General features: G+C 42.4%; 1 protein-coding gene across 3 annotated transcripts in view; it reads right to left on the bottom strand.

The window, feature by feature from the left end:
* Window positions 1–14,912, bottom strand: part of KLHL32 (kelch like family member 32) — a 184,807-nt gene extending 169,895 nt beyond the window's left edge. For all 3 annotated transcript variants that reach the window (XM_045544046.1, XM_045544048.1, XM_045544050.1), the window contains exon 1: window positions 14,622–14,912. The gene's annotated coding sequence lies outside the window, so the exon portion shown is untranslated. The remainder of the gene's footprint in view (window positions 1–14,621) is intronic.
* Between the last annotated feature and the right edge of the window lie 7,681 nt (window positions 14,913–22,593).

Raw genomic sequence — 22,593 nt, 5'->3', positions numbered from 1 at the left:
ACAAGGCCCTGTCTCCCTCACCATGAATCATCAGCACCTGGCACAGTGCCTGACACTTGACAGATGCCCAGTAACTGTGCGCCAAATGAGCATTCTTGACAGCCTAGAATAATATTAATGAGAAAATGGTAATGCTTTTATATGTAAAAACACCAAAGGCAGCATATTTAAGAAGTGACAACACACGAAACACTTTTCTAATTTTCATCCTGAGATGAGAACGTGGAATCACACAAGCCAATCAGCTGTGGCCCATGTGTCACAGCTGTTCACTAGCATCAGAGACCAAGGACTGGAAAATGTAAATGGTGGTCAAAAAAGATTGCCAATATTCACACTACCCCCACACCCACAGAGTGGTGATAACAGGAAGGAGGGCCTGCTCTTCCCAAGGAAAGGGGAACAATCGTCGGCTCCCTGGGCCCTCCCATCTCACTTTAGAACAATCTTAACAGTCAATAGCAAAAAACTTACTGGGTGCTGACTTTGTGCCAGGCACAATGAAATTAATGTACATTATTGTACATGAGCCACATGATCATACTGCAGGGTAGGTACAACCATCCCCACAGTGTAAAGGACAATACAAGGGTTCTGGAAACAAGTTACTCTCGCAAGACCAAATAGCTAGTATACGACAGAACCAGGATTCAACCTTAGGGCTGTGCATCTTCAGTCATTCTGTCAGTGCACCCCTCCTCCCCACCACCACCGCTGCTGCTGCAGGAAGAAAGAAAGGAAGCTACAAGCAGCCAAAGCCCACCGTCTGTGGAGGAGCCGGTGAACGGTGCAGCCTTAACGTCACTGGTCACCAAGGAGCAGCAGAGCAGCCAGAAGCAGCAAAGAGCACAGAGAGTGTTGGATGTGGTATCTGTAGCGCACCAGAAGCACGTGAGAATGAGGTAGCCCAGAAGAGAAGGTTTCCACTGCGGGGCCCAGCATGGCCCCAGCACCATCCCTGAGAGCCCTGGCCAGAGACCCGGCACCCTCTGGGCAGGAATAACAGTGAACCAAATGGAGCTGAAGTCCGGTCCTGATGCCGCTAGGCCTTAGCCAGACGTATCTGGTTTGTTTCCACTATGGAATTATCCTATAACTTTCTTTTAGTGTATTCATGCCAGAGAAAAATCTTGGTAAATGTACAGCATTTTATGTATATTTTGAGAATACCCAACGTGAGAAAACATATACAGATAAATTACTGGATTCCTTCAAACAGTCGACTCCTAGAGGTTTTAGGGGTTTTTTTGTTTGTTTGTTTTTAATAAATTGCTCATTACTTGACAAGGAGGCTTAGGTACCAGACATACATAATACTAAAGGTTGTCTAGATACTAGTAATTCCTGAAAGTGTGTTTATTTAGAGCCTGAGAAGGAGAGAAGGTCCACCCTGGGAAGAAGCAGAAGGCAGGTGGGGAAATGCTTTTTAAGACTAAGCCAATAGGTCTTAAAGAATCACTGGAGGATTTTAGAAAAGAGATGATGGAAGCCAAGTTTCTAAAGACACTACCGACAGCCGTCCATAGGAAGGGATGGAAGGAAAAGGAAAGTGGCACAGACGGACCATAAGGAAGCCGAGAGCCGGAGGAGGAAGGGGAGCTGTGAGGACAGAGGAGGACACATGACGTAGTGGGAAGAGATGCTGAGAGGGCCTAGTGACTGCTGCCATGTTCTCATGCATAACTGAGTGAAGAAATCATGGAATTATTCATAAACAGAACATGTGTGAAGAGTCAGCTCATGTTCCAAGGAGCCTGGGTCAGCGGAGGGACTCACCCAGAGGACCTAGGAATGTCACCCAGCAAACATAGCCTGAGCAGCAGCACCCCTACACCTCTTTCCCATTTCTGCCCAGCGCCCACATGTCCTGACACCCTGGTTATCTGAAAATAAGGTCAGAAGCACAGGTATTAATAATACGGTAATGTCTGAATTTCACACGAACATGCAGCTCCTTCATCCATTTGACCCACATGTGCCGAGCACCATGCTAAGTAAGCACAGTGATACAAGGTCAAGTAAGACCAAAACCCAAATACCTAGACAAGGCAAACTTACAGATGCAGAAGCACAGGAGAGGCTGCCTAGGATGGGGTGGGAGTGGGGAACAACTGCAAATGGGCACAAGGGAACTTTTGGGGGTGACAGAAATGTTCCAAAACTCGATTGTGGTGATAGCTGCACAACTCTGTACATTTCCTAAAAACTACTGAACTGTACAATGGTGGTCTTTAATGGCATATAAAACTCCCCTCAGTAAAGCTGCTTTTAAAAAGTGATAAGAGCTGTGGAACAAAATAGTACAGGGTAAGGTAAATTGAGAGTGAAAGGGTGGGGGTGTGGGAAGGCTGCAATTTCACACAGGGCGATCACGGTGGGCTTCACTGAGAAGGCGACATTTGAGCACAGACCTGAAGGAGGGGGGCGGTGAGCACGGGACTAGGCCGGAGGAGGAGTGCGACAGGCAGAGGGAACCATGAACAATGCCAGGCGCACAGGCCCTAAGGCAGAAAACGAGGCCAGCGAGACCAGTGCAAGAATAGACAAGGGACTAGGGCACGGGAGGGGCAGATGGCGTAGAGGCTGCTCATTCTTGAGACGAAAGCTGTTGCAGTTTTGAGCAAAGAAATAACATTACCTAACTCGGGTTATGAAAGGATCACTCTGGCTGCTGTGTTGAGAAGACTCTTAGGGAGGCAAAGGAGACTAGTTGGGAATCTGTTGTGGTAACTTGAGCAAGAGGGGACGCTGACTGGGACATGAATGGTCATGGAACACGGTAGGAAATGGTCAGATTCTAGGTAGACTTTAAGGTTAGAGCCAATGGAATTTCCTCACGGCTTGGATGTGAGTGGTGAGAGAAAGAAGCCAAGGGTGAGCCCAAGGTTTGGGGCCTGAGCAGCTAAAGATGGGGAGGCTCTGGATGAGGAAGGTTTTGGAGGAAAAAAATTTTAAAGCATGTATGGGAAACTTTGCTGCTTAGTTATATATGACAAAATCACTTCATGTAATTTTGGTGACATTTTTACAAGGTTGCCTTCACTATAGGGTAAGTTTCCTTCCAATACATTCATTAGTTGAGGTGTTTTAGAGAAATAAATGGCCATGCAAAATGTAGAAATGTCTATTTAAAATCTTAATTCTTACCTTGTTTATCATTATTTATAGGATTTCTGAATAGCTCATTTTCTTATAACTTCTTTATTTCTAATGACATTAGACTTAATCTACCTGTAAAGGTCCTACTGCTGGTCCTAGCTAACCAACAAAAAAATGCAGTGACAACAAATGGTAGTCACTCATCTCTGAGCAGTTCTCTTAAAGGGGGTCAGCTGAGCTAGGAAAACGCTTGATAAATGTTGGAATAAATTAATGAAATCCCCCTATTATGACAGAGCAAATTCAAGAAGCAACACAAAGAATTACCCAAATTCAAGGTCACTCTCTCTTGAGATTTATTTCTCCTTGGGAGAAACTGTGAAGGGATGAAGTAGAAGATGTCACATTCTTATCTAGAGAATTAAATACCTACTGTCATTTCATGACATAAAATACAGATTCTTCTTTCTTTCACTTCTAAATTTATATGCACATATTTGGCCATCTCTTATTTATTCTGCACATTTGGTCACCGGACGACTCTATGTGGTCATTATCTTCAATACACAAGTTAGAAATACACATTAGACTCAGCAGCTGTGTCCGAAGCTATTACTTCCTATAATTTTTCACAGATGGACAAAAAAGATGATTTTGGTAGAATGGCCAAATGCTAACCACCTAATGAGGCGGCAGCCTCAAAATCAACTGATGGCAAATGCTGTTTCACAGTTAGTGTTCCCTCTTTCCTCTCTCTCTCTCTCTGTTGTCATTGACATCAAAGGCAGAAGAGTCCAACCTAACTCTAATTTGGCAAAGTTCTACACACAGCATTTTACCAGATTTTCTAGGGTTAGGGGAAGGTATAAATAATAAAACAATTCATGTTCTGAAATGGTCATTCTTCAGGTCAAAACACTTTTTCTCCAATTCAAAAGTATTACTAAGTAATAAAAACTTTCCTACAATAGGAATTAAGCTGGTTTGCACCTCACTCAATATCAGGGAAGCCATCACAATAGCAATAATAATGATCCAATTACCCTAGAGAGATAAACATAAGTATGGTGTCTACCCTTCTCTCATATATCCACACACCACAAGATGACTTCTCTTAAAGTTATAATTAAGCAACTTCTCACCATGCATAACCTTGGTCATTTTTGTAGATGTCTGAAATTCACTTTTACGTTCACAAGCTGTCCAATGGCAAGGTTTATTTTTCTTCTTTTCTATATACTGGTGCTTAACAATTGCATATCTCCTCAAAATGCCTAATATTCAAAAAGCACATCTTGAACCTTCCCCCAAATAAAGAGCAAACTACAATTTAAAATTGTAGTCTCTCTGCTCCCCAAATCCCGCTGTATCTATACTATCCTGCAGCAGTTCACAACCAACCTGTTAATCAATGACTCATAAGATTTCATCCACAGTAAAAATGGCATTCTCTAGTTGGCTTATATAATGCCATACAATCACTACCAATGCTCTAAATCTAAAAAGATATAAAATAAAAAGCATCTGATTTTACCTTTTGCAGAAATGTACATTTTTAATCAATCTACTATACAGATAATATAATAAAGCTTTATAAGGATGCTCTCTGCAGCAATCCACCTGATTAGTTGTATACAAATGTGAGGGAAAATTACAACCTCTGTTTCAGTAGTAAAGACCTTAATCACACATTATTACTCCTATCCAGATGGGGCACTTGGTTAGTAAAGAACTGCCTGCATTGTTTAAATGCCCACTAAGGATCTGGAGAGCTGTGACCTCAGAACTGATTTAACTTGCTATATTTTTTGTTACATGTAAATGACAGGAAAGCTGAGGCCCACAACCAGGTGGCATGGCTGGTCCCTGGGAGGTGGGAATAAGAAGCAGAGTGTTAGCAGGTCACTGTGCTCTAGCCCACAGCTCCCAAATTAGACCTGTCATCAGAATCACTCAAGGAGGATTTCTTAATACACAAAAGGCTCAGCACCAATGCAGATTCTAACACAGTTAACCACAGAGGATCTAGCAATCTACATTTTTAAAACAACTCCAGGTCATGCTGAGGATCAGCCTAGTTGCAAACCTCGGGATTGCACTTATTTGTAGAGCAGTGGTAAATATATGATATTCTAAAGCAAGGTCCTAGAACGGCTGATCAAAAGTAATAACAGCACTCAATATAAACACAGCACTTTTTGAATATATCTAATTTTATTCTCATGAACAATGGTGTGATAAAAGTAAGATTCTTCATGTTGTCCCAATTTATACAGAAGGAGACTGAGGTACAGTTCTGAAGTCAAGGTCACTCCAAGCCTCCCTGCAGAGTGGGAAACTCAGGCAATCTGACTCCACCTGCCCTTGCTCTCCCAATCCACTAGTTGTGTCCACCCCCAACCCCACCTTACTCCACAGAAATATTACCAGTGAGGGATTTTCAGTACTGCTCTGTGACCCAAGCAACCACAGGTGGAGCAGCCTTAAGAAAAGGCCTTATTAACTCTGGCACTTCCGTTAGGAAGCCTTGGAACTGGCCAAGGAGGGACATGTGGCTGGCTCCTGGGAGATGACCCTCTGTCCTGGCTGAGATACTCGTAGGTGCTGTGCTACCACATGGAAAGACTCTCTCCTGAAACTTTCAACACGCTCCCATTTCTGAGATCAACCATGAGGCTCTAGATACAAAAAGAAAAGGCACCGAATCCTAAGAAAGTTCTTTTTTATTTATTTATTTATTTTTATTTCAGCATATTACAGGAGCACAAATTTTAGGTTACATATATTGCCCTTGCCCCCCTCCCCGGTAAGAAAGTTCTTCAGAGCAGTGATACCTGGGCTTCCTAAACATCTTAGTCAAAAGTTGACCACTGAAGAGGACTCACTTAATGTTGAATGCAAGAGGCTCTCTTCCATCCTTGCCTCTGTCCCTTCATCAAATAAAGGACTAGTATAACAATAGTTATACTAGTGCCGACTGAGGCACTGCAAGTTTCTACATGAGCAAAGACTGGATAGCAACCACAGGATATGGATTTCCAACAAGGGGTCAATGTAGAGGAAGAACTCCAAAAACACAGTGCCCCAAAAGAAAAACACAGTAACCAAGGCACATATTTGGAGAGAACTGGGAATTTCATGCTCCATTAGGTCCAGGGGTAAAGTACATCCTTATTTTCAAAGGCTTCATGTAGAATTGATGCTACTGCATAGTTAAACCATGTAACTAACTCCTCCAGTCCTAATTCCACGCTCACCAAACCCTTACCCATTAGGAGAAAATGTGCTGGCCAAAGAATTCCACCCACATCTGGAAACCCTTTGGCAGTTCCATACATAGAATACATCAATATTCAATGTTAAAGCAATTCATAAAACTTAATGACAACAAATTAACTGCAGACTTCTGATGAGCAACACTGATAAAACAACATGAAACACAGAAATCAAATATTGACAACTTAGTGAAAGATCACAAGGTCACAGACAGGAATTTTATCAGAAAAAACGGCCAGGCGCGGTGGCTCACGCCTGCAATCTTAGCACTCTGGGAGGCGGAGGAGGGAGGATCACTTGAAGTCAGGAGTTCGAGACCAGCCTGAGCAAGAGCGAGACCCCGTCTCTACTAAAAAATAGAAAGAAATTATCTGGACAACAAAAATATAGAAAAAATTAGCAAGGCATGGTGGCACATGCCAGTAGTCCCAGGTACTGGGGAGGCTGAGGCAGGAGGATTGCTTGAGCCCAGGAGTTTGAGGTTGCTGTGAGCTAGGCTGATGCCATGGCACTCTAGCCAGGGCAAAAGAGCGAGACTCTGTCTCCAAAAGAAAAAAAAGAAAAGAAAACCCCTACAGATGACACTAAGATTCACAAATTAGAATTTCAGTAAAAAGTCAAGTTAAATGCTGTGTAGAAAGGCCTAAGTATATGAGTTTCTCAAATGACATTGGATCCATTAGGAAGCCCTATACGTAGGTGATATTAAATACCTGCAAGAAATGATAAATAGCTTTGGCCCAAAGCTAAAGAAGATAAGCTGTGCCCCAATTAAATCAGATTGTAGGTAATTAATGTTTTCATAGAAGAAAAAACCAAAAACGTTGATTCCATATTTCTTTAGGCTTTGAATTCTCAAAAAAAAAAAAAAAAAAAGCAAGCAATCAGCCACATCAGCTCAAGGACATCAGACTGGGAAAGACTAGTGAATCTTTTCATAGCTGAAGGGTTATTTGATTATATCTACACCATTGCCTATCATAAGAATAGCACTAAAAAGAAAAAAAAAGTCTCCTTTCGGGGAATGTCAAACACAGTAGATGAGGAAGCAAGTCAAAGAGAGACTATATCAAAATAAATCTCTTCCACTCAGATATCTACCTCAATTATGAACCTAAATTTCCAAAATAATAACCATAGCTGTCACTTGGGGAGCAGTTGAGAATAAAGCCAGTAACTTTACATTTAGCGTAGGCATTTTTTAGTCATACGATTTTGTAACTTTGCTGGTCTGTGAAGGTGATACAAACGCAAGACCTGGCACTGATGTCATCTTGGTTACTATATTTTTCATCCTAGAATCCACACTTCATTATAATTAATAGCCACTATAAAATATTTTTTACTGTATCCTTTTCTGGAGTCATAAAGAAATGAATAAAGGATTCTCTGTCTTTAACCATCACAAATTTATCATTAGCAATTCCCTATGCCTTTCTTATTTTGGGTATTTAAATTAATGTTACTTACCAACTACTATTAATAAAAACATATCTGAATTATGAAATTGCAATACATTTTTTTAAAAACACTGAAATAAATACATGCCTACATACATACCAGGTATAAGCAGAGCACATTTACCATAAGAAATAGTCTTTTAAGGATGTGCTTTGTAATCCATTTTATGATGAAAAATGGAACTTAGTTTGGTCTACAGGATCCTAAAATTTATTGTTCAGATGAAGTTCCTATAAATGTTCTTTGTTGTCAGCAGTGCGGGTGGGCTGTTAACAGTTCTCACTGCTGTCTGGGTTACCCCTATGCCCTTAAGTTAGGGGGGTGACCCTGAAAAGAGCCAAGACATACTGCATACTAACCACATCTGTACTCCTAGGTTGCTGGAGACCCAAATGATGTTTACATGCAGAAAAATTATCCCAACACTTTTGAGGGTGAGGAGTTGCTGGTGGGAGCAGGGAATGGGTGAGGTAATGGTACAGAGAAAAAAGTAAACAAAATGGATTTAACTAGAAAGTATTCTCTTTGGGAAGGTTTTAATCCTATCTGACTTGAAAGAGAATTTGAGGAGTGTTTTGAGCCTGGTGAGCTTTTGACCTTTTCATAAAATTTACATAATTCAGCATGAAGGGAAACCCCTAGTTGTCTAGAAGGATGTAAGCAACTTGAAATTGACCTTGCAGAAAAGCTAGGAGGTCTGTACCCGCCAGGTACTTGATGCTATTATTAATTCCACGGGGGACACCAGGGGTAGCTCTGTGCTTTTCACAGATGCAGACCCCTGAAGAGATCCTAGAACAGAGCCCAGAGAGCTGCCTAGGCAGGAGGAAACCAACTGACCCTTCCTGCTTTTCCCTGTAGCCAGGCTGGTATTCCAAGAACTGCAGAAAAGAGGGAGAAGTGTCCTGTCAGAGAGAAAAGACTCCATTAACCCCAAGATACACATCCCTCTCCCTGGGTGAGCCTGCCCAAGCAGTCTGCTGCATCACTAAAAGCTCCTTAACATAAAGCTGCTAGCTCCTCTCTAGGGCTGACACACCAGATTAGGACATTTTATACGGTGCAGGAAATTTAAATGGATTCCACCATCATTTTGAGGAAGACAAAAAGATAGGGGGGAAAGGAGAGGCAAAGGGAAGGAATTAATAAGTACTGAGTTTGTATTATGCACCAGGCATTGTGTTAGATGTTTCTATGCACACTTTATTTAATCTTAAAATAACCCTATAATCTAGGTAACAGAATTCCCATTTTACGGATGAAGAAAATGAGACTTAGAGGTGATATATAACTGGACTGTGAATTGCAAAGCCAAGAAGTATCAGATTTAGTACGCAAATCCAGGCTCTAAGGCTCATGTTCTGGTTGTGCCATGCTACCTTGTACTTTCAATTGTAGAACTAAAAATCATAAATAATAAGGCTTCTAAGTAATGATTTAAAATCTAAACCTTGTGTCATAAAAAATTGCAAAATGCCTCCTCCACTGCTCTTATTGTCTGTGCTATTAGCATTGAATATGTTCTCACCGAAGCAATCAGCCAGGATGGGACTACTTATTCCATCAATATCCTGTATGCCAAAGCAGTTGTACTGTCTGGGTGGGGAAAGGGGGGTAGCCCTGCTTCTAAGTAACTGGAACTGGCTCATTTGGCATGGAAAGTAGAACATATTATGCCTCAAATAAACATGTAGGAGAATGTTATCAAGAGTCCATGAAAACTGCCAAAGATTTTCCTTCTTCATTTAAAAATCATCTTATCAGGTCGGTGATTTCAACCTTGCAAGGGAAAAAGCTATTTTAGACAAATTTACAGCTTTCAATACTTTTTGCCATATGTGGAACTAATCTGACTCCAAGTCAAGTTTGCAAAACTGTTTTTTTTTTTACATAGTTCTTTTAAAACTCTCACCAAAATTCATAGTGCCATATGTCTAAATCAAGTTAAATTAAATGAATGCATTGCAATGTGCATACGAAATAGAAAAAGAACAAAAGAAATATAAAGAAAGTTTGCTCAACTTGCTCAAGACAAAGATCTTGACAAGAAGGGTCTGGGAATGAAGGATCCAATTAGAAATGCCAGGACCAGGTGAACAAAACGCCAGGAAAAAGGGGAACAAAATGAATTCCTTCTACTAATTCCCAAAAAGAAAGAAAGATGTTCTAGGATAAATTCTGAAGTTCTACTCTGCAAATTGGAAGAAATTCTGAAACAGTGAGAACCAGTCATATAAGGACAGAAGGGAGAACAAGGCACTTCCTGACACAAAGACATAGCCACATCTATCTCCACTGTCACCAAAAAGCCCTGTTTAATAAGATGGGCTCCTTACATCATTCATAATATTTTCCACTACATGCCAAATATATCTGTGAAATGCAAATTATATTGGCTTATATGGTACTTGATGGGAATTAAAATCCCTCCAACTTTAAAGTGAATTCCTATTATGCTACATGTCCCCCGTACTAGACCCTAGCTATGAGGTTTTCTATTTTATTTCATCCTGTTATCTGTGCCTGTCATTCTAACAGGTAGCTCTCCCACCCAGTGATTGCAGATCTAGTACTTAAATCCAAGTCTAACTCCCACTTGTTTGTCACATTTCTTTCAAATCTCCATTCAGGCAACAAATCAAAATGTTGACCCAACCAGGATCAAGAGCACAGTACATATATCTGTCACCAAAGGCTTCTGTCTGGATTTGAGTATAGCTTTTCAAATGGCTAACACAGAGCTTACATTTCTCCTTACCTGTCCCATAGATATAAGACTTCATCAAAAGTATATATGACATTAAGATCTCTTATCTGCAACAGCCCCCTTAGCCTCCAAGTCTATGACTCCACTAAAAGAAAATGATTACATCTTTTATCTAATTTGCCAGCATCTTCTCCCATTTTTGAAAATACAAGTATGTTGTCCACTCCAACTGAAGTCACATAAAATATCTATGTGTGTTCTTTCCATAGAAAAATGATGAGAAAAATTATGTAACAACCATTGGACATTAAAAATCCAGACACATCACAGTATTTCATGGGTATTTATTGTGTACATTCTCCAATTCTTCTCTCTTTGTAGCTACAACTCCTTCCTAGTCTCCTTCCTCCATTTGTCTTCCTCTGTCTCCTCACAGTCCCATCATCATGCTGCACTCCATCTTAAAGACCATATTTCTTCCACTGCAATTAGCTCATCCATATCAGGTATCATTAGCATTATCCTCTCGGCTCACGTTTCCAACTGACTATCTGGCAGAGCCTCCAATCTTTAAGTGGCTACAAGGATGTTCACTTATTATAATCAGACCAAGCCACCAAGCTCCAGCACTCAACCCCCTCCTCCACAGGAACTGAGCTGATCTCCACAATCACAATATTTTTTCCTTCTCCCTCTGTCTGCTCTTCTATGGAATCTTTTATTTCTATTGTAACGTTTCACACATAACTGCCTCTAAGTCATAAGTATGTACCTGCCTATAACCTCCATTAGGTAACAGAGAAGGGGTGTGAAGTAAGAAGAGCAGCTGAAGCTTCACATTTTCTCTCATTGGTCCAGTTTAGCTTCACATAGTCTTGGATTCTTCATCTGTAAAATGAAAATAAGATGCCCACTTTACAAGGGCATGAAGACAATATGAAAAGTAGCTTGCACATAAAAGGGGCTCCAAGAGTGGATGTTGCCAGGAGCAGTACATTTGTTTGCTCTGAATCGTGGAGGACAGAGATGGTACCTTCACAGCACTAAGCCAGGACCTTTTTACAACAGTATTAACTAACACCTGAATAGATCCTTTCTAGGGGTGCAACACATTTCCATAAAATGAAAACTGAAATGCCTCTATTCACTATTAAAGCATCCTTATAGTGGGTGATTTTAGAATAAAAGAACCATTAGAAGCCACACTATTCAAATCTTTTGGCTTTTTTGTAAACTCCACCTCTCTGGACCCACAAAAGAAACAATGAAAATAAAACAACACTCCTTTGTGATTTGCCTGCTTCAGCGAAGTCCACTGACTTCATCTCTATAGCTCTAGTAGAAACTGAGAAAGTGGCACCTTCTTCAAAAGTATTTGCTTCATTATAAGATACTGTTATTTATGGCGTAAATAGCATTTTCTATGCCACAGTGATAGAACTTAATGCTCCTTTGAGTTCCCACTATGTTTTTGTTCCTTTTGTATCTTGCAATATTCAGTGGTGTGTCTTAACTCATTACCTAACACTTCAATATGTTTTCATTGAAAGGCTCAGGATGCTCCATTTTCTGACCAACTTTTTATTATACCTCTTCTCACAATGGTAAGCACTCACCTGACTTTTTCCATACTTCTTAGCCCTGTGCCAAGAAAAATACTAAGCCGGGAACATAAGTTTTAAACTACAAATGCTTTTGTTTCACGATTCCAAAATTCCTATTTTACAGCACTTTATACTCCTTTATTTTCTCTGAGATGTAAGAGAGATCTTAAAACAAAGTTGGACCTTAATATTGAAATCAGGAAACTCCTAATCACTCTCATAATGATGGATATATTTGTTCTCATCAGTATTTTATTAGAGAATAAGAGCTTAGAATTAGATGAGACCTCAGTAGTTACAGACTGCAAAATAGCAGGCCACAGGCCAGATAGGACCCAAATATATTTTTAATGTGGTCCTTACGGTTTTTAAAATTAAGGACACTTCATATAAAAAAAAATCCAGACATTTCTGTTTTCCTTGAGAAACAAGAGTATTTCAGAGCCTGGGTAGTAACAATCAGCTACAGTAGAGTGGGAACTGCCCCCTTTACAGTGGTTTGCAAGTTCCAGAGGCCACAGTCCATACTCTTTCTCCCACATGTCCTCCACCAGGCCTGCTCCACTGTGTCACCGCACCTGTCAGGCCCCTGCACACATTTGAAATACAGACTCAATTTTTTTTTTTAAAGCAGAGAGCCTGGATCCAGAAAGGGCTTCCCCACAGGACTGCCTTGTGACTTTTGGGTTCTCCGGCTTTAAATTGAAGGTAATTGCTTGACCTCACAAGGCTGTTAGGAGGATTAAAAAGGAAGTATATGAGCCCAGGTGTTGTGGCTCACGCATGTAATCCCAGCACTTTGGGAGGCTGAGGCAGGACTGCTTGAGGCCAGAAGCTTGGGAGCAGCCTGGGTAACATAGCGAGACACTGTAAAAAAAAAAAAAAAAAAATTTTTAATTGGCCAGGTGTGGTGGGTTGAGGAAAGAGGATTGCTTGAGCCAAGGAGTTTGAGGTTGCAGTGAGCCATGATGACGCCACTGTACTCTCTAGTTCAGGGACTGAACGAGACCTTGTCTCAAAAAAAAAAAAAAAAGTGTATGAAAAGTGCTTTGTAAACTACAATGTAATGTTTGTCATCATGAATCATCTCCCACAGCTGTGAGTTGCATAAATCCCTTCTACTTACCATTATTTTGATTCCTTGTTTCTTATATTATCAAACTACATATGACACAGTTTAAAATCTAGGTTAAGAAAATTTTATTTACTTGCTGGCCTCACTTAACAAGAAAAGATGAACAAATATCAAAGGAAAGCAAAATGAATTTTTGAATGCCAGTGAATCTTTAGCAGGTCATTTTTGTTCATGACCTGGTATGAAACTAACGCAAAGTGTAATTACTGGATTGCTGATGCCTTCAAGTATTGTGTTGTAAGTTCACCCACTAATCACCTGAGGCCTCAAAACAAAACTGAAGGCCCAGGTATTAGGGGCACCTGTGAAATAGGAGCACTGACCTCTTCCGTGGGCCTCACCAGCACTCCACTAAAGAATCCAGTCCCACCAGAGAAAAAAAATAAATAAAAACTACGCTTGAATAACTATGCTTGAATATAATAAGCTCTAATAGCTTAGACTCTAGAGTACTGAGCCATAGCACATTATTTATTTCTATAGACATAAAGATATAGATATCTCAAAAAAATCAATAAGACATTTGAAAGAAAACAGAATCGTTTCAGAAATGGGCAGAGGTGCAGAAAACTGCACTTAAATAATGATGCAATGGATACAGAAATGCTAGCTGAGATGTATGCTACGAATGGTATCTTGTTACGTTAGGAATTCACAAATATGTATTCTTTTTGTGGTCAATTTACAACAGAAGATCATCCTTTAATTGTGGGGGGGCGGGGAACCACAATTAAATCACCTGCGTTTAATGTTAAGATAATCACACCCAAGTAAACTGCAAAATAGAACTGTAAATAGAGGGGAAGAAGGATTTAAATTGGAATCAGCTTTCTTTATAAGATCTCCAAAATGGGAGTAACTTATGATTCAAGACACAATCCGTTGAAAAATTCATCTGACGAATCCTTTATAAGCATACCATCTCGTGCAATTACGGCTTTTCTTGAAGTTGAATGAAACCGTCGCTTGAATACAGATTAATGAACGTCAAATCACCACAAGGTCCTCAGTGTATATTTTACTTTAAAAATCAAAATAAATACCAGCATAATGTAAGAAACCTGTTTTTTCAATAGATGTCCCAAGGCTGATGTTTAAGCAAGTCTCCTTGGCAACCAGGGAGCACAGCACATACTGGGCTGGGGGGAGGGAAGAAGGGGCGAGCAACTCCAGGGCTGGAAGCCGAAGTCACCCGGGCAGTAACTGCTCCCGCCAGGCGACGCCGGCGGAGGCTGCCCGGGCTGCATGCCCCTGAAATTTTAACTCCGGGTCTGCCCCCCATCTCCCTCGGGTCTGCAGGCACCAACCCCGAGCAGGTTACAAGGAGAGACTGGCTTACCCGGTGGGGTGAGCGGTCTGCCGGGTTAGGTACCTGAGGCGGCGGCGCAGACACCGGGCTCTCCCTGATGCACAACGGCTCTGCTTCGCCCCCCAATGCTGAGGCTAGGAGAAGCCGCAGCAGCTTCGCCCTGCTGGGTAGGGGCTGCAGCAGTGGGAAACGAGAGCGCCAGCGTGTGTGTGTGTGTGTGTGTGCGCGCGACGGCCGGCGCGCTCCCGAACCCTCCCGCGAGGAAACTGTTCCCTAGTAAATAAAAAGCACCAGCCGGCACTGCAGGTGGCACGTCCGGTTCGCTCCGCCCCAGGCGGCCGCGTCAGCTGGGAGGCGCCCCTCCGGCGGCCCCCGGGGCTGGCTCAGACGCCGAGCGGCTCCGCCCCCTCCCGCCCCCGGCGAGCCGCGCGCGCTCCCCCGGCCCCGCGCAGCCCGGCCGCCCGCGCAGCCCGCGCGCGCGCTCCCCTCCCCCCTCCGCCCCGCCCCCGCCGCCGGCGAGCCCGCGCCCGCTCTCCCCGGAAGTCCCCTCCCCCACGCCCCCTCCCCGCCCTCCGGCACCCGCGCCGCGGGCCCTGGGTGGCAAGCACGGCCTGCAGCCGCCGCTGCGATGACCGAGCCCCTGGGACCCAACCTGATCGCCCCCAGACTCCCTTCCCAGGGCTGGCCAGCCACCTGCGCGAACAGACGCCGCGACCCTAACTTGATGTGCTTTCCTCTGCCTAACCCTGCTGACTTGTGAAGTTCAAGTTGCCTCTATTTGTGGCAGCCCTACAGTGGCCCTCCTTAGGATAATACACGCTATGGTAGTGTCGAGAACAGATTCACAGTAACTTAAAGAAATGACAGGGGACAGCCCCCCTGGAGGTGGATCGAAGCTGCAAACCTAGGAATGAGGAAGGGTGTTTGGTCACAGCGAATTCAGCATTAAAACCACAAACAACCCCAGAACACCACCATAAATTCCAGGGCCTGGCACACTCTTGTGCCACTTATGGGTCATTCATATCACTCTTACGTAAAACATGCTGAGAAACTAACACTTAAGCAAAGTCGGTAATTCTAGTAATTCCACCTTTGAAATGAAAGACTTGGTCAGATGTGGAGTTAAGACACCAGGTGCAGTAGAATGTAACTCTAAATTGGAGTAAACTATATTTTGTAGAAGTTCAGGGTTTAAACTGCTGCAAAGATGGAATTTCACAGAAAGTTAAGTCCTTGCAATTAAATCCCTTGCAGGTGTGTGTTCTTCCACACACATGGGCTAGGATCAGTGTCCTGATCTATTTTGAGGTATCCTTAACATTCTCATTAATCTCAAATGAATGGCTTAGCAATTGTTTTTCTCTTTTAGACACAGAAGATTTCTGGATCTGTTTGCTCCCCCCTGGAACTGTCTTGTTTCCAGTGCTTCATTCTCAAGGGTGCTGGGTACCTACTTGTGGAGCAGTCCTGGACACCAGGATAGATGCTGGGGAAAAAATAACAAACGAGTGTAAACATTAGGTACAGTGTTATTCCCTAGGATTTTTCATATGCAACTTGGTATTTTTATTGGGTATTGTTTTATACCAGAAAATCAAATGTGAAAGCATGTTTGAAAATATTGACAATGTCTGATGTCAATAAATAGAACACTCCTTTAAGATTCATAAGGTGTTCGTCACTAAAGTGAGTATACTTAAAATTTTAAGCCCATCTATATTGATTGGATTGCTTGTTTAGAATAGAAGCTATTTATTAAATATAATTAAATAGAGCAAAGAGTATAACTGCATGTAAACAGGAAAAAAAACTTTACATCACCAACTCACCATGTATGTGATTATGGAAGGGTCTATTGCTGCCCAAGCTGGCTGTGTCTTGTTCATTTTCAATTCTTTCATTTAAAATATGCTGTAGCCATTCTAGGAAAGGAAGATTTTCTGTATCTACAGACACTACGTAGTGATTCAGGCCACTATGCTCAGGAAGGGCTGAGTGCAGAAGAAGTTCGACATTTTGCCCAAAGTCATTCCGAATGCCCCAGATGAAGGTGAAGGGGTCACTGGTAGAATATTGGAGGCACCTTGTCTTTCCGTGTAGGGCATTTGTGTGTCTGTTACAGGCATGAGGAGCCGGCACCATCCTGTGTGTGGTGCCCACTTCCTTGGTCCCCCACACATGCTGGGGGCTCTCTGACTCCACATCCCTAATGTCCTCCTGGCCCCCCCACCCGAGTCCATGCCTGGGCAGGCCCTTTCAAATCCCTGGCACTGGTCACTGCTCAAGGTCCCCAAGTCCACGCCAGGCCAGGCCTCCTCCTGTCTGCTCAGTCCCCATCGTCCTCTGTTAGCCCAGCCTCAACCATTGCCCTCTGTCCCCAGCTCTGCAGGTCACCCCTCAGGCTCTGCAGTGCCAGCTGGTCCTCCTCTGACCCTCTTCACAGCAGCATCTATGTTCTCTAGGTCCCATCAAGACCCAGATCGAACATCCCCCTCCCACCCCTCACCCTCATTGGGTGTCCCTCCTCTTCAGTCCTGAGTTCCCAGGTTCCCGAGCCTTTCCATTACACTCACCTCCTGGGCTGTGTCTCCCCTGAAACACACCCCGAGGTACACTGGGGCCCCCAACCCTGGCACAGCCCTGGTGGGGGGTGCCACGCAGGGGAAACTCACTGGATGGATTCATGGAGGGCCCCTGCTGGCATTCCCTGAGACTGACTCAGAACCCACACAGGGCACCTGCCCCACCAAGGGAAGGCCTCACCCTGCGATGAGGTTCTGAGAAGTAAACAGGTTGCTGTTCTGCCTACAGTGGTAATAACTGGGCCACTGCAGGGAGTCTGGTGTGTCTAGGAATTCAGGCCTTTCCTTTCTGCAAACAGGACAGATAATATCGACGACGTTATGGTGCATCCCCCACATGCATCAGGGTGAGCTGTAGCCTCACCAAGGTTTCTCATACCACCGTCCCCCTTGATGCCTGCACAGGCCCATACATGTGGGAGGGATGACAGCAGTGGGTGACAAAGCCAGAATCTCAACTGGCCCCTTGACCAGGAGGCAGCACTTGAACGAACCTGGGGTGGGATGAGCTGATCAGGGCTGGACGAGCTGGTTGTGCCACAGGGTGGGCCCTGGTGCACCTATGCCCCCCCACACCGCAGCCCCTGGCCCCTGCACCCACACAGGGCCTCAAAGACTAGCTGCACAGGTGAGCCTGCTGCATGAATGTGGAAGGCTGAGGGGCACTGAGTGGCCCGGCCTGCGGATTCAGGCAGCCTGGTCGATGCACTGCAGGATGGAGCCTGGCCAGCAAGTGGGACAGGGTCTCCAGTAACACAGCTGCATGCCCCCTACCTCTCTAAGCCCAGTGTCACCCCGCCCTAGCCTGGCTCCTCTGGGACTCTGCCACCCACCCACCATAAAGAGGGCAAAAAGATAAACTACAGAGTGAAAAAAGATATTTGCAGTAGCTGTAGCTTAAAAGATCAAATATCCAGAATACATGAAGAACTCACAAACCAATAATAAAAAGACACATGGGAAAATGGGCAAAGACTTGACCAGGCACCTCACAAATAGCCCATGAGCACACTATTTTAAGTTCATGGAGTTAATTCCATTTCCACGAAGCGGTGTATGTACCACTCAGTGATGTGTCCCTGCACCATAAACGTACAAAGGGAAGCAAGGCTATTATAGCTCGGGCTGCTCTAATAGGTACCATGAATGGGGGCTTCTACAGAACAGATACTTATTTCTCACTGTGCTGGAGGCTGGAAGCCTGGGTCAGGGTGGCAGCATGGCTGGGCTCTGGTGAGGCTTCCTGGTTCACAGATCGCTGTGTCCTCATATGGGGGAAAGCTCACATTCTTAAACAAGTATCCTAGAGTATGGCTGAGTGTGGAACACTTTTATGGTTGGTTTTTTTTAGCTTACCTCTTAACATACTTGGAGAAGCCTCTTTGGAACACGGTAAGTTTTTACAGCATTTTTTTTCCATCTATCATCAGCTTGTCCATGAGCCAAGATATTAGAGCATAGCATAAATCTAGTGTTATCATAAGCGTTTATAAAATTTATACTTTAACAGCTCTGGGAGAATCAGGGAGCTGACACTGTCTCTAGACAGATCAGATTTCAATCTAAAACTATAGCATAAAAGACAGCGATGTCATAGTTCCTTATTCAACTCCAGAGCAAACACTTGATAGCTGCCTCCTCCCATAGCAAGTGAGGAGGAAAGTGTCATTCTTAATGCCAATCTCATGGTTTCTGTCACAAACCAGTAGTGACATTAAGGAATCACTCATCCATCTTTCTAATTACTGTACTTCCAGAGAGAACAGATCAATATTAATTATGCCAAAACCAAAATTGATTTTTGGCTGATATTCTCTAGTTTTCAAATAGAAAATACAAAATAACTCTAGCTAACACCTTAATTTATTCAATTACCTGTGGGTATATTTTGTAGCTAATTCACCCTATTTATTCATCAGGCGCGCAAGTGTCACTCAAAACTAGCGCCATGGGAAAATTTTTGCTGTTAAAATGTTTGATGTTTACATTTTCTCTGCCACATTCTCTGATATCAAATGCTGTTATTGTTTTCAGTCTAATTCAGCCTAATCAACTAGACACATAATGGGATCTTAGTGAAAATTTACTGTACTGAAAAGAAATATCTAAAAATATCCTAGGTAAGAAATTTTATTTTTTCTGGAAAAGAGGATGATGTGGATCTTTTATTCTTCATTTTATACCTTTTTGTATTATGTATAATTTTTACAATGAGCATAAATAACACTTACTAAAATGAATTAATAAAAAGAACCACTTTTTAAAATCAACCTACAAAAATGGTTATTATAACACTTAATTGCATTACTGGAAAATGGTAAGCATCATAGTCATAGAAAAATTGCTTAAACATTTTGGGAGTCCTGAAATTAATTAGGCCACATTGGCAACTACATAACTATACTTATGTATACGAGCCTGGTATGAATGGAAGATTAAAAATTAAATGAAACACATGTAAATAGATCCCATACTTCCAACACCTGGTGAAGCATAGACCCAAGATGTCTGCCTTTCAGCTCCAATTCCATACTCCTTCTTGACCCTCTGCCTTTCTCTTTAACCATAGGGACAAATGAGTCATAATATTTTTTATCAGAATTTCCTATATCAGTTATAGTTCTCTGGCTTTGTTTTAAGCAACAGAAATTGATTCTAAATAACTTAAGTAGGAAGGTACTTTATTGGAAGGATACTGGTGGCTGATAGAGTTGAAGGACGGGGAGGGAAAATCTGAATACTCAAGCTTTTGATAGGACCAGAAACCCAAACAACTTTACTCCATCCAAGATTCAAATTCTCTGGAGAATCTAATTGGCCCAGTCTCAGTCATGAGCTCATCACTGCTGATGGTGACTTGGAGGTCATGGGTGGTGGGGAGCACAGGAACATGTGGAATGGGGAAGGAGTACTTCCCCAAAGGAAGAGTGATGCACAGGCAAAATAATAGCTATTCATTTTCTCCATCTTTAAAAGGGAGACTTAATTGAGAAATTTTACTATTTCTTTTTAATATTTCCTATTTTTATCTCCCCTCTTGCCCATTACTACTTCAAAACGCTTTCAGGTGGAATAAAACTTGTTATTTTAAAACAAATTAATGGAAGTTCTTTTTAATGATATAAATTCTCTTTATTAAAAAGTGGTTAGTAACATGCTGAATGTAAAGGTATTTCACAGACCCTATTTTGAAAATTCTCTCTCTTATGTTTAGGCCTATCATGGAATGATAGGCCAAATTCCACCTATCATGGAATTTGAAATGAACACTTGGTGACACATCAAAATTTTAGTTTCTAATCTTAGAACTATCTGTGTGGGATCAATTTTCAGAGAAAGTTCATTACTATTTTCAAGTAGTATAATGTAGATTAATGTACCTGATGTTTCTAAAATTCTAATCCCACAGTAGTAACGTATGAATTTAAGCATGCTATTAAAAATAATTAACTTCATTCATTAAAATAATCCATTCATTCAAATTTAACTAATGCATCTCAGGCCACATCAACCTGAAGGTAAAAAGAGGTCATGATAACTGTCAAAATTAACACAGACATATTTTTCCAGCTTCAGCCTATCTGCTGGAAACCAGCAGCCCTGGCTTCCCCAAATTTTATTTCAAGTTGTCTCAAAAGTATTTTACCAATGAGCTCCATCAACTCACCCAGTGCACCCTTGGTAGCACAAAAAAATGGTACTTTTGCTGGAGATACTACAACTGAGCCTCCACAGGTACCTTGGATGTCAGCTCTTTCCCTTTTTACTTACTTCTCCTCTCTTGCCTTTTTATAGCTCCTTTATTCTAGGCCAATGGTTCTCAATGAAAGGTGATCTCGTCCCTCAAGGGACATAATGTCTGGGGTCGTTAGTGTTTTGCATCCTGGAGAGAGAATGCTACTGGCAGCTAGAGAGCAAATCCAGGGATGCATCCTACAACACACAGGACGGCCCCCACAACAATGAATTATCACTGTCAATAGTGCTGCGGCTCAGAAACCCTTCTCTAGACACAGACCTGAGTCTCAGAGAGCCGGCCAAGGGAACAATCTGAGTAAGAGAAGATGTTCTGTCCTCAAAAATCACCACTTCCTTGGTGTTTTTAAACTAAGCATGTTCCTCATCTCTGCCTTCCCTTAGGATGATCTTCTTATCCCTGAAGTCACGTAAGCACATCATAGGAATTGATCTGTGGCACATGGAGGACCACATTCAGCAGTCTTCCTCATAAACCCCGACATGCCTGAATACCATAGGAGACCCAGTTGAGGTTCCCACATGGACCCCTGCAATATTAAAGACAGAAGGTAGGATTGCCTCCTCTACAGAGAATGTGACAATCATTTAGGCCACAGCCTGTTAGGAACCTACCACAGAGCTCCACCTACCCCCTCCCCCCTCCCCCCTCCCCCATCCCCTGCCCATCGTTGGAGGAGGAAAAATTGTCTTCCATGAAACTTGGGAACCAGGCTGCACAGCAGGAGGTGAGCTGCAGGGGAGCAAGCTAGTGTAGCTTCATCTGTATTTACAGCCACTCCCAATCGCTCACATTACCACCTGAGCTCTGCCTTCCCCCCACCTCCACCCCATATATGGAAAAACTGTCTTCCATGAAATGGGCAAATAAGATGCATGGGATTGAAAAGAAAGTTGAAAACCAACGCAAAGAAGCCAAAAAAATATTTCAGGACATGAATGAAAAAAATGAAAAAATCACTAAAAAGCTAGACAATATAAGAAATAATATAACAGAACTTAGAGAAATGAAAAAGTCATTTAGGGAATTTCAAAATACAGCAGAAAGCTTCAACCACAGGCTAGACCAAGCAGAAGAAAGAATCTCAGAGCTTGAAGACAAGGCTTTTGAATTAACCCAGTCAGACAAAGATTCAGAGAAAAGAATAAAGAAGAAAAGAAAAACAAAAAGCATGGAAAACCTATTCAAAGGAATTATTGAGAAAAACATCCCTGGTATTGCCAGAGATTCAGATATCCAGATACAAAATGGTTATCAAATACAGGGAAGATTCATAGCAAATAGAACATCTCCAAGACACATAGTCATCAACCTGGCCAAAGTCAAACTGAAGGAGAAAATTCAACATGCTACAAGATGAAAGCAACAAATAACCTACAAAGGACAACCCATCAGGCTAACAGCAGAACTCTTAGCAGAGATCTTACAAGCCAGAGGGATTGGGGCCCCATTTTTAGTCTTCTCGAACAGAACAACTGCTAGCCAAGAATTTTGTTTCCTGAAAAACTAAGATTCATAAATGATGGAGAAATAAAAATTTTTCCAGACAAGCAAACACAAAGGGAATCTGTCACTACTAGACCTGTGCTACAGGAAATGCTCAAGAGCACACTATACATGGAACAGCACAATAGATACTCACCACTGAAAAAAAATCCAA

Source organism: Lemur catta, chromosome 2, assembly GCF_020740605.2.
Source record: "Lemur catta isolate mLemCat1 chromosome 2, mLemCat1.pri, whole genome shotgun sequence".
In the NCBI taxonomy this organism is placed as follows: Eukaryota; Metazoa; Chordata; class Mammalia; order Primates; family Lemuridae; genus Lemur; species Lemur catta.
Note: the sequence above shows the minus strand (reverse complement) of the source record. Positions and strands in the feature narration are given on the sequence as shown.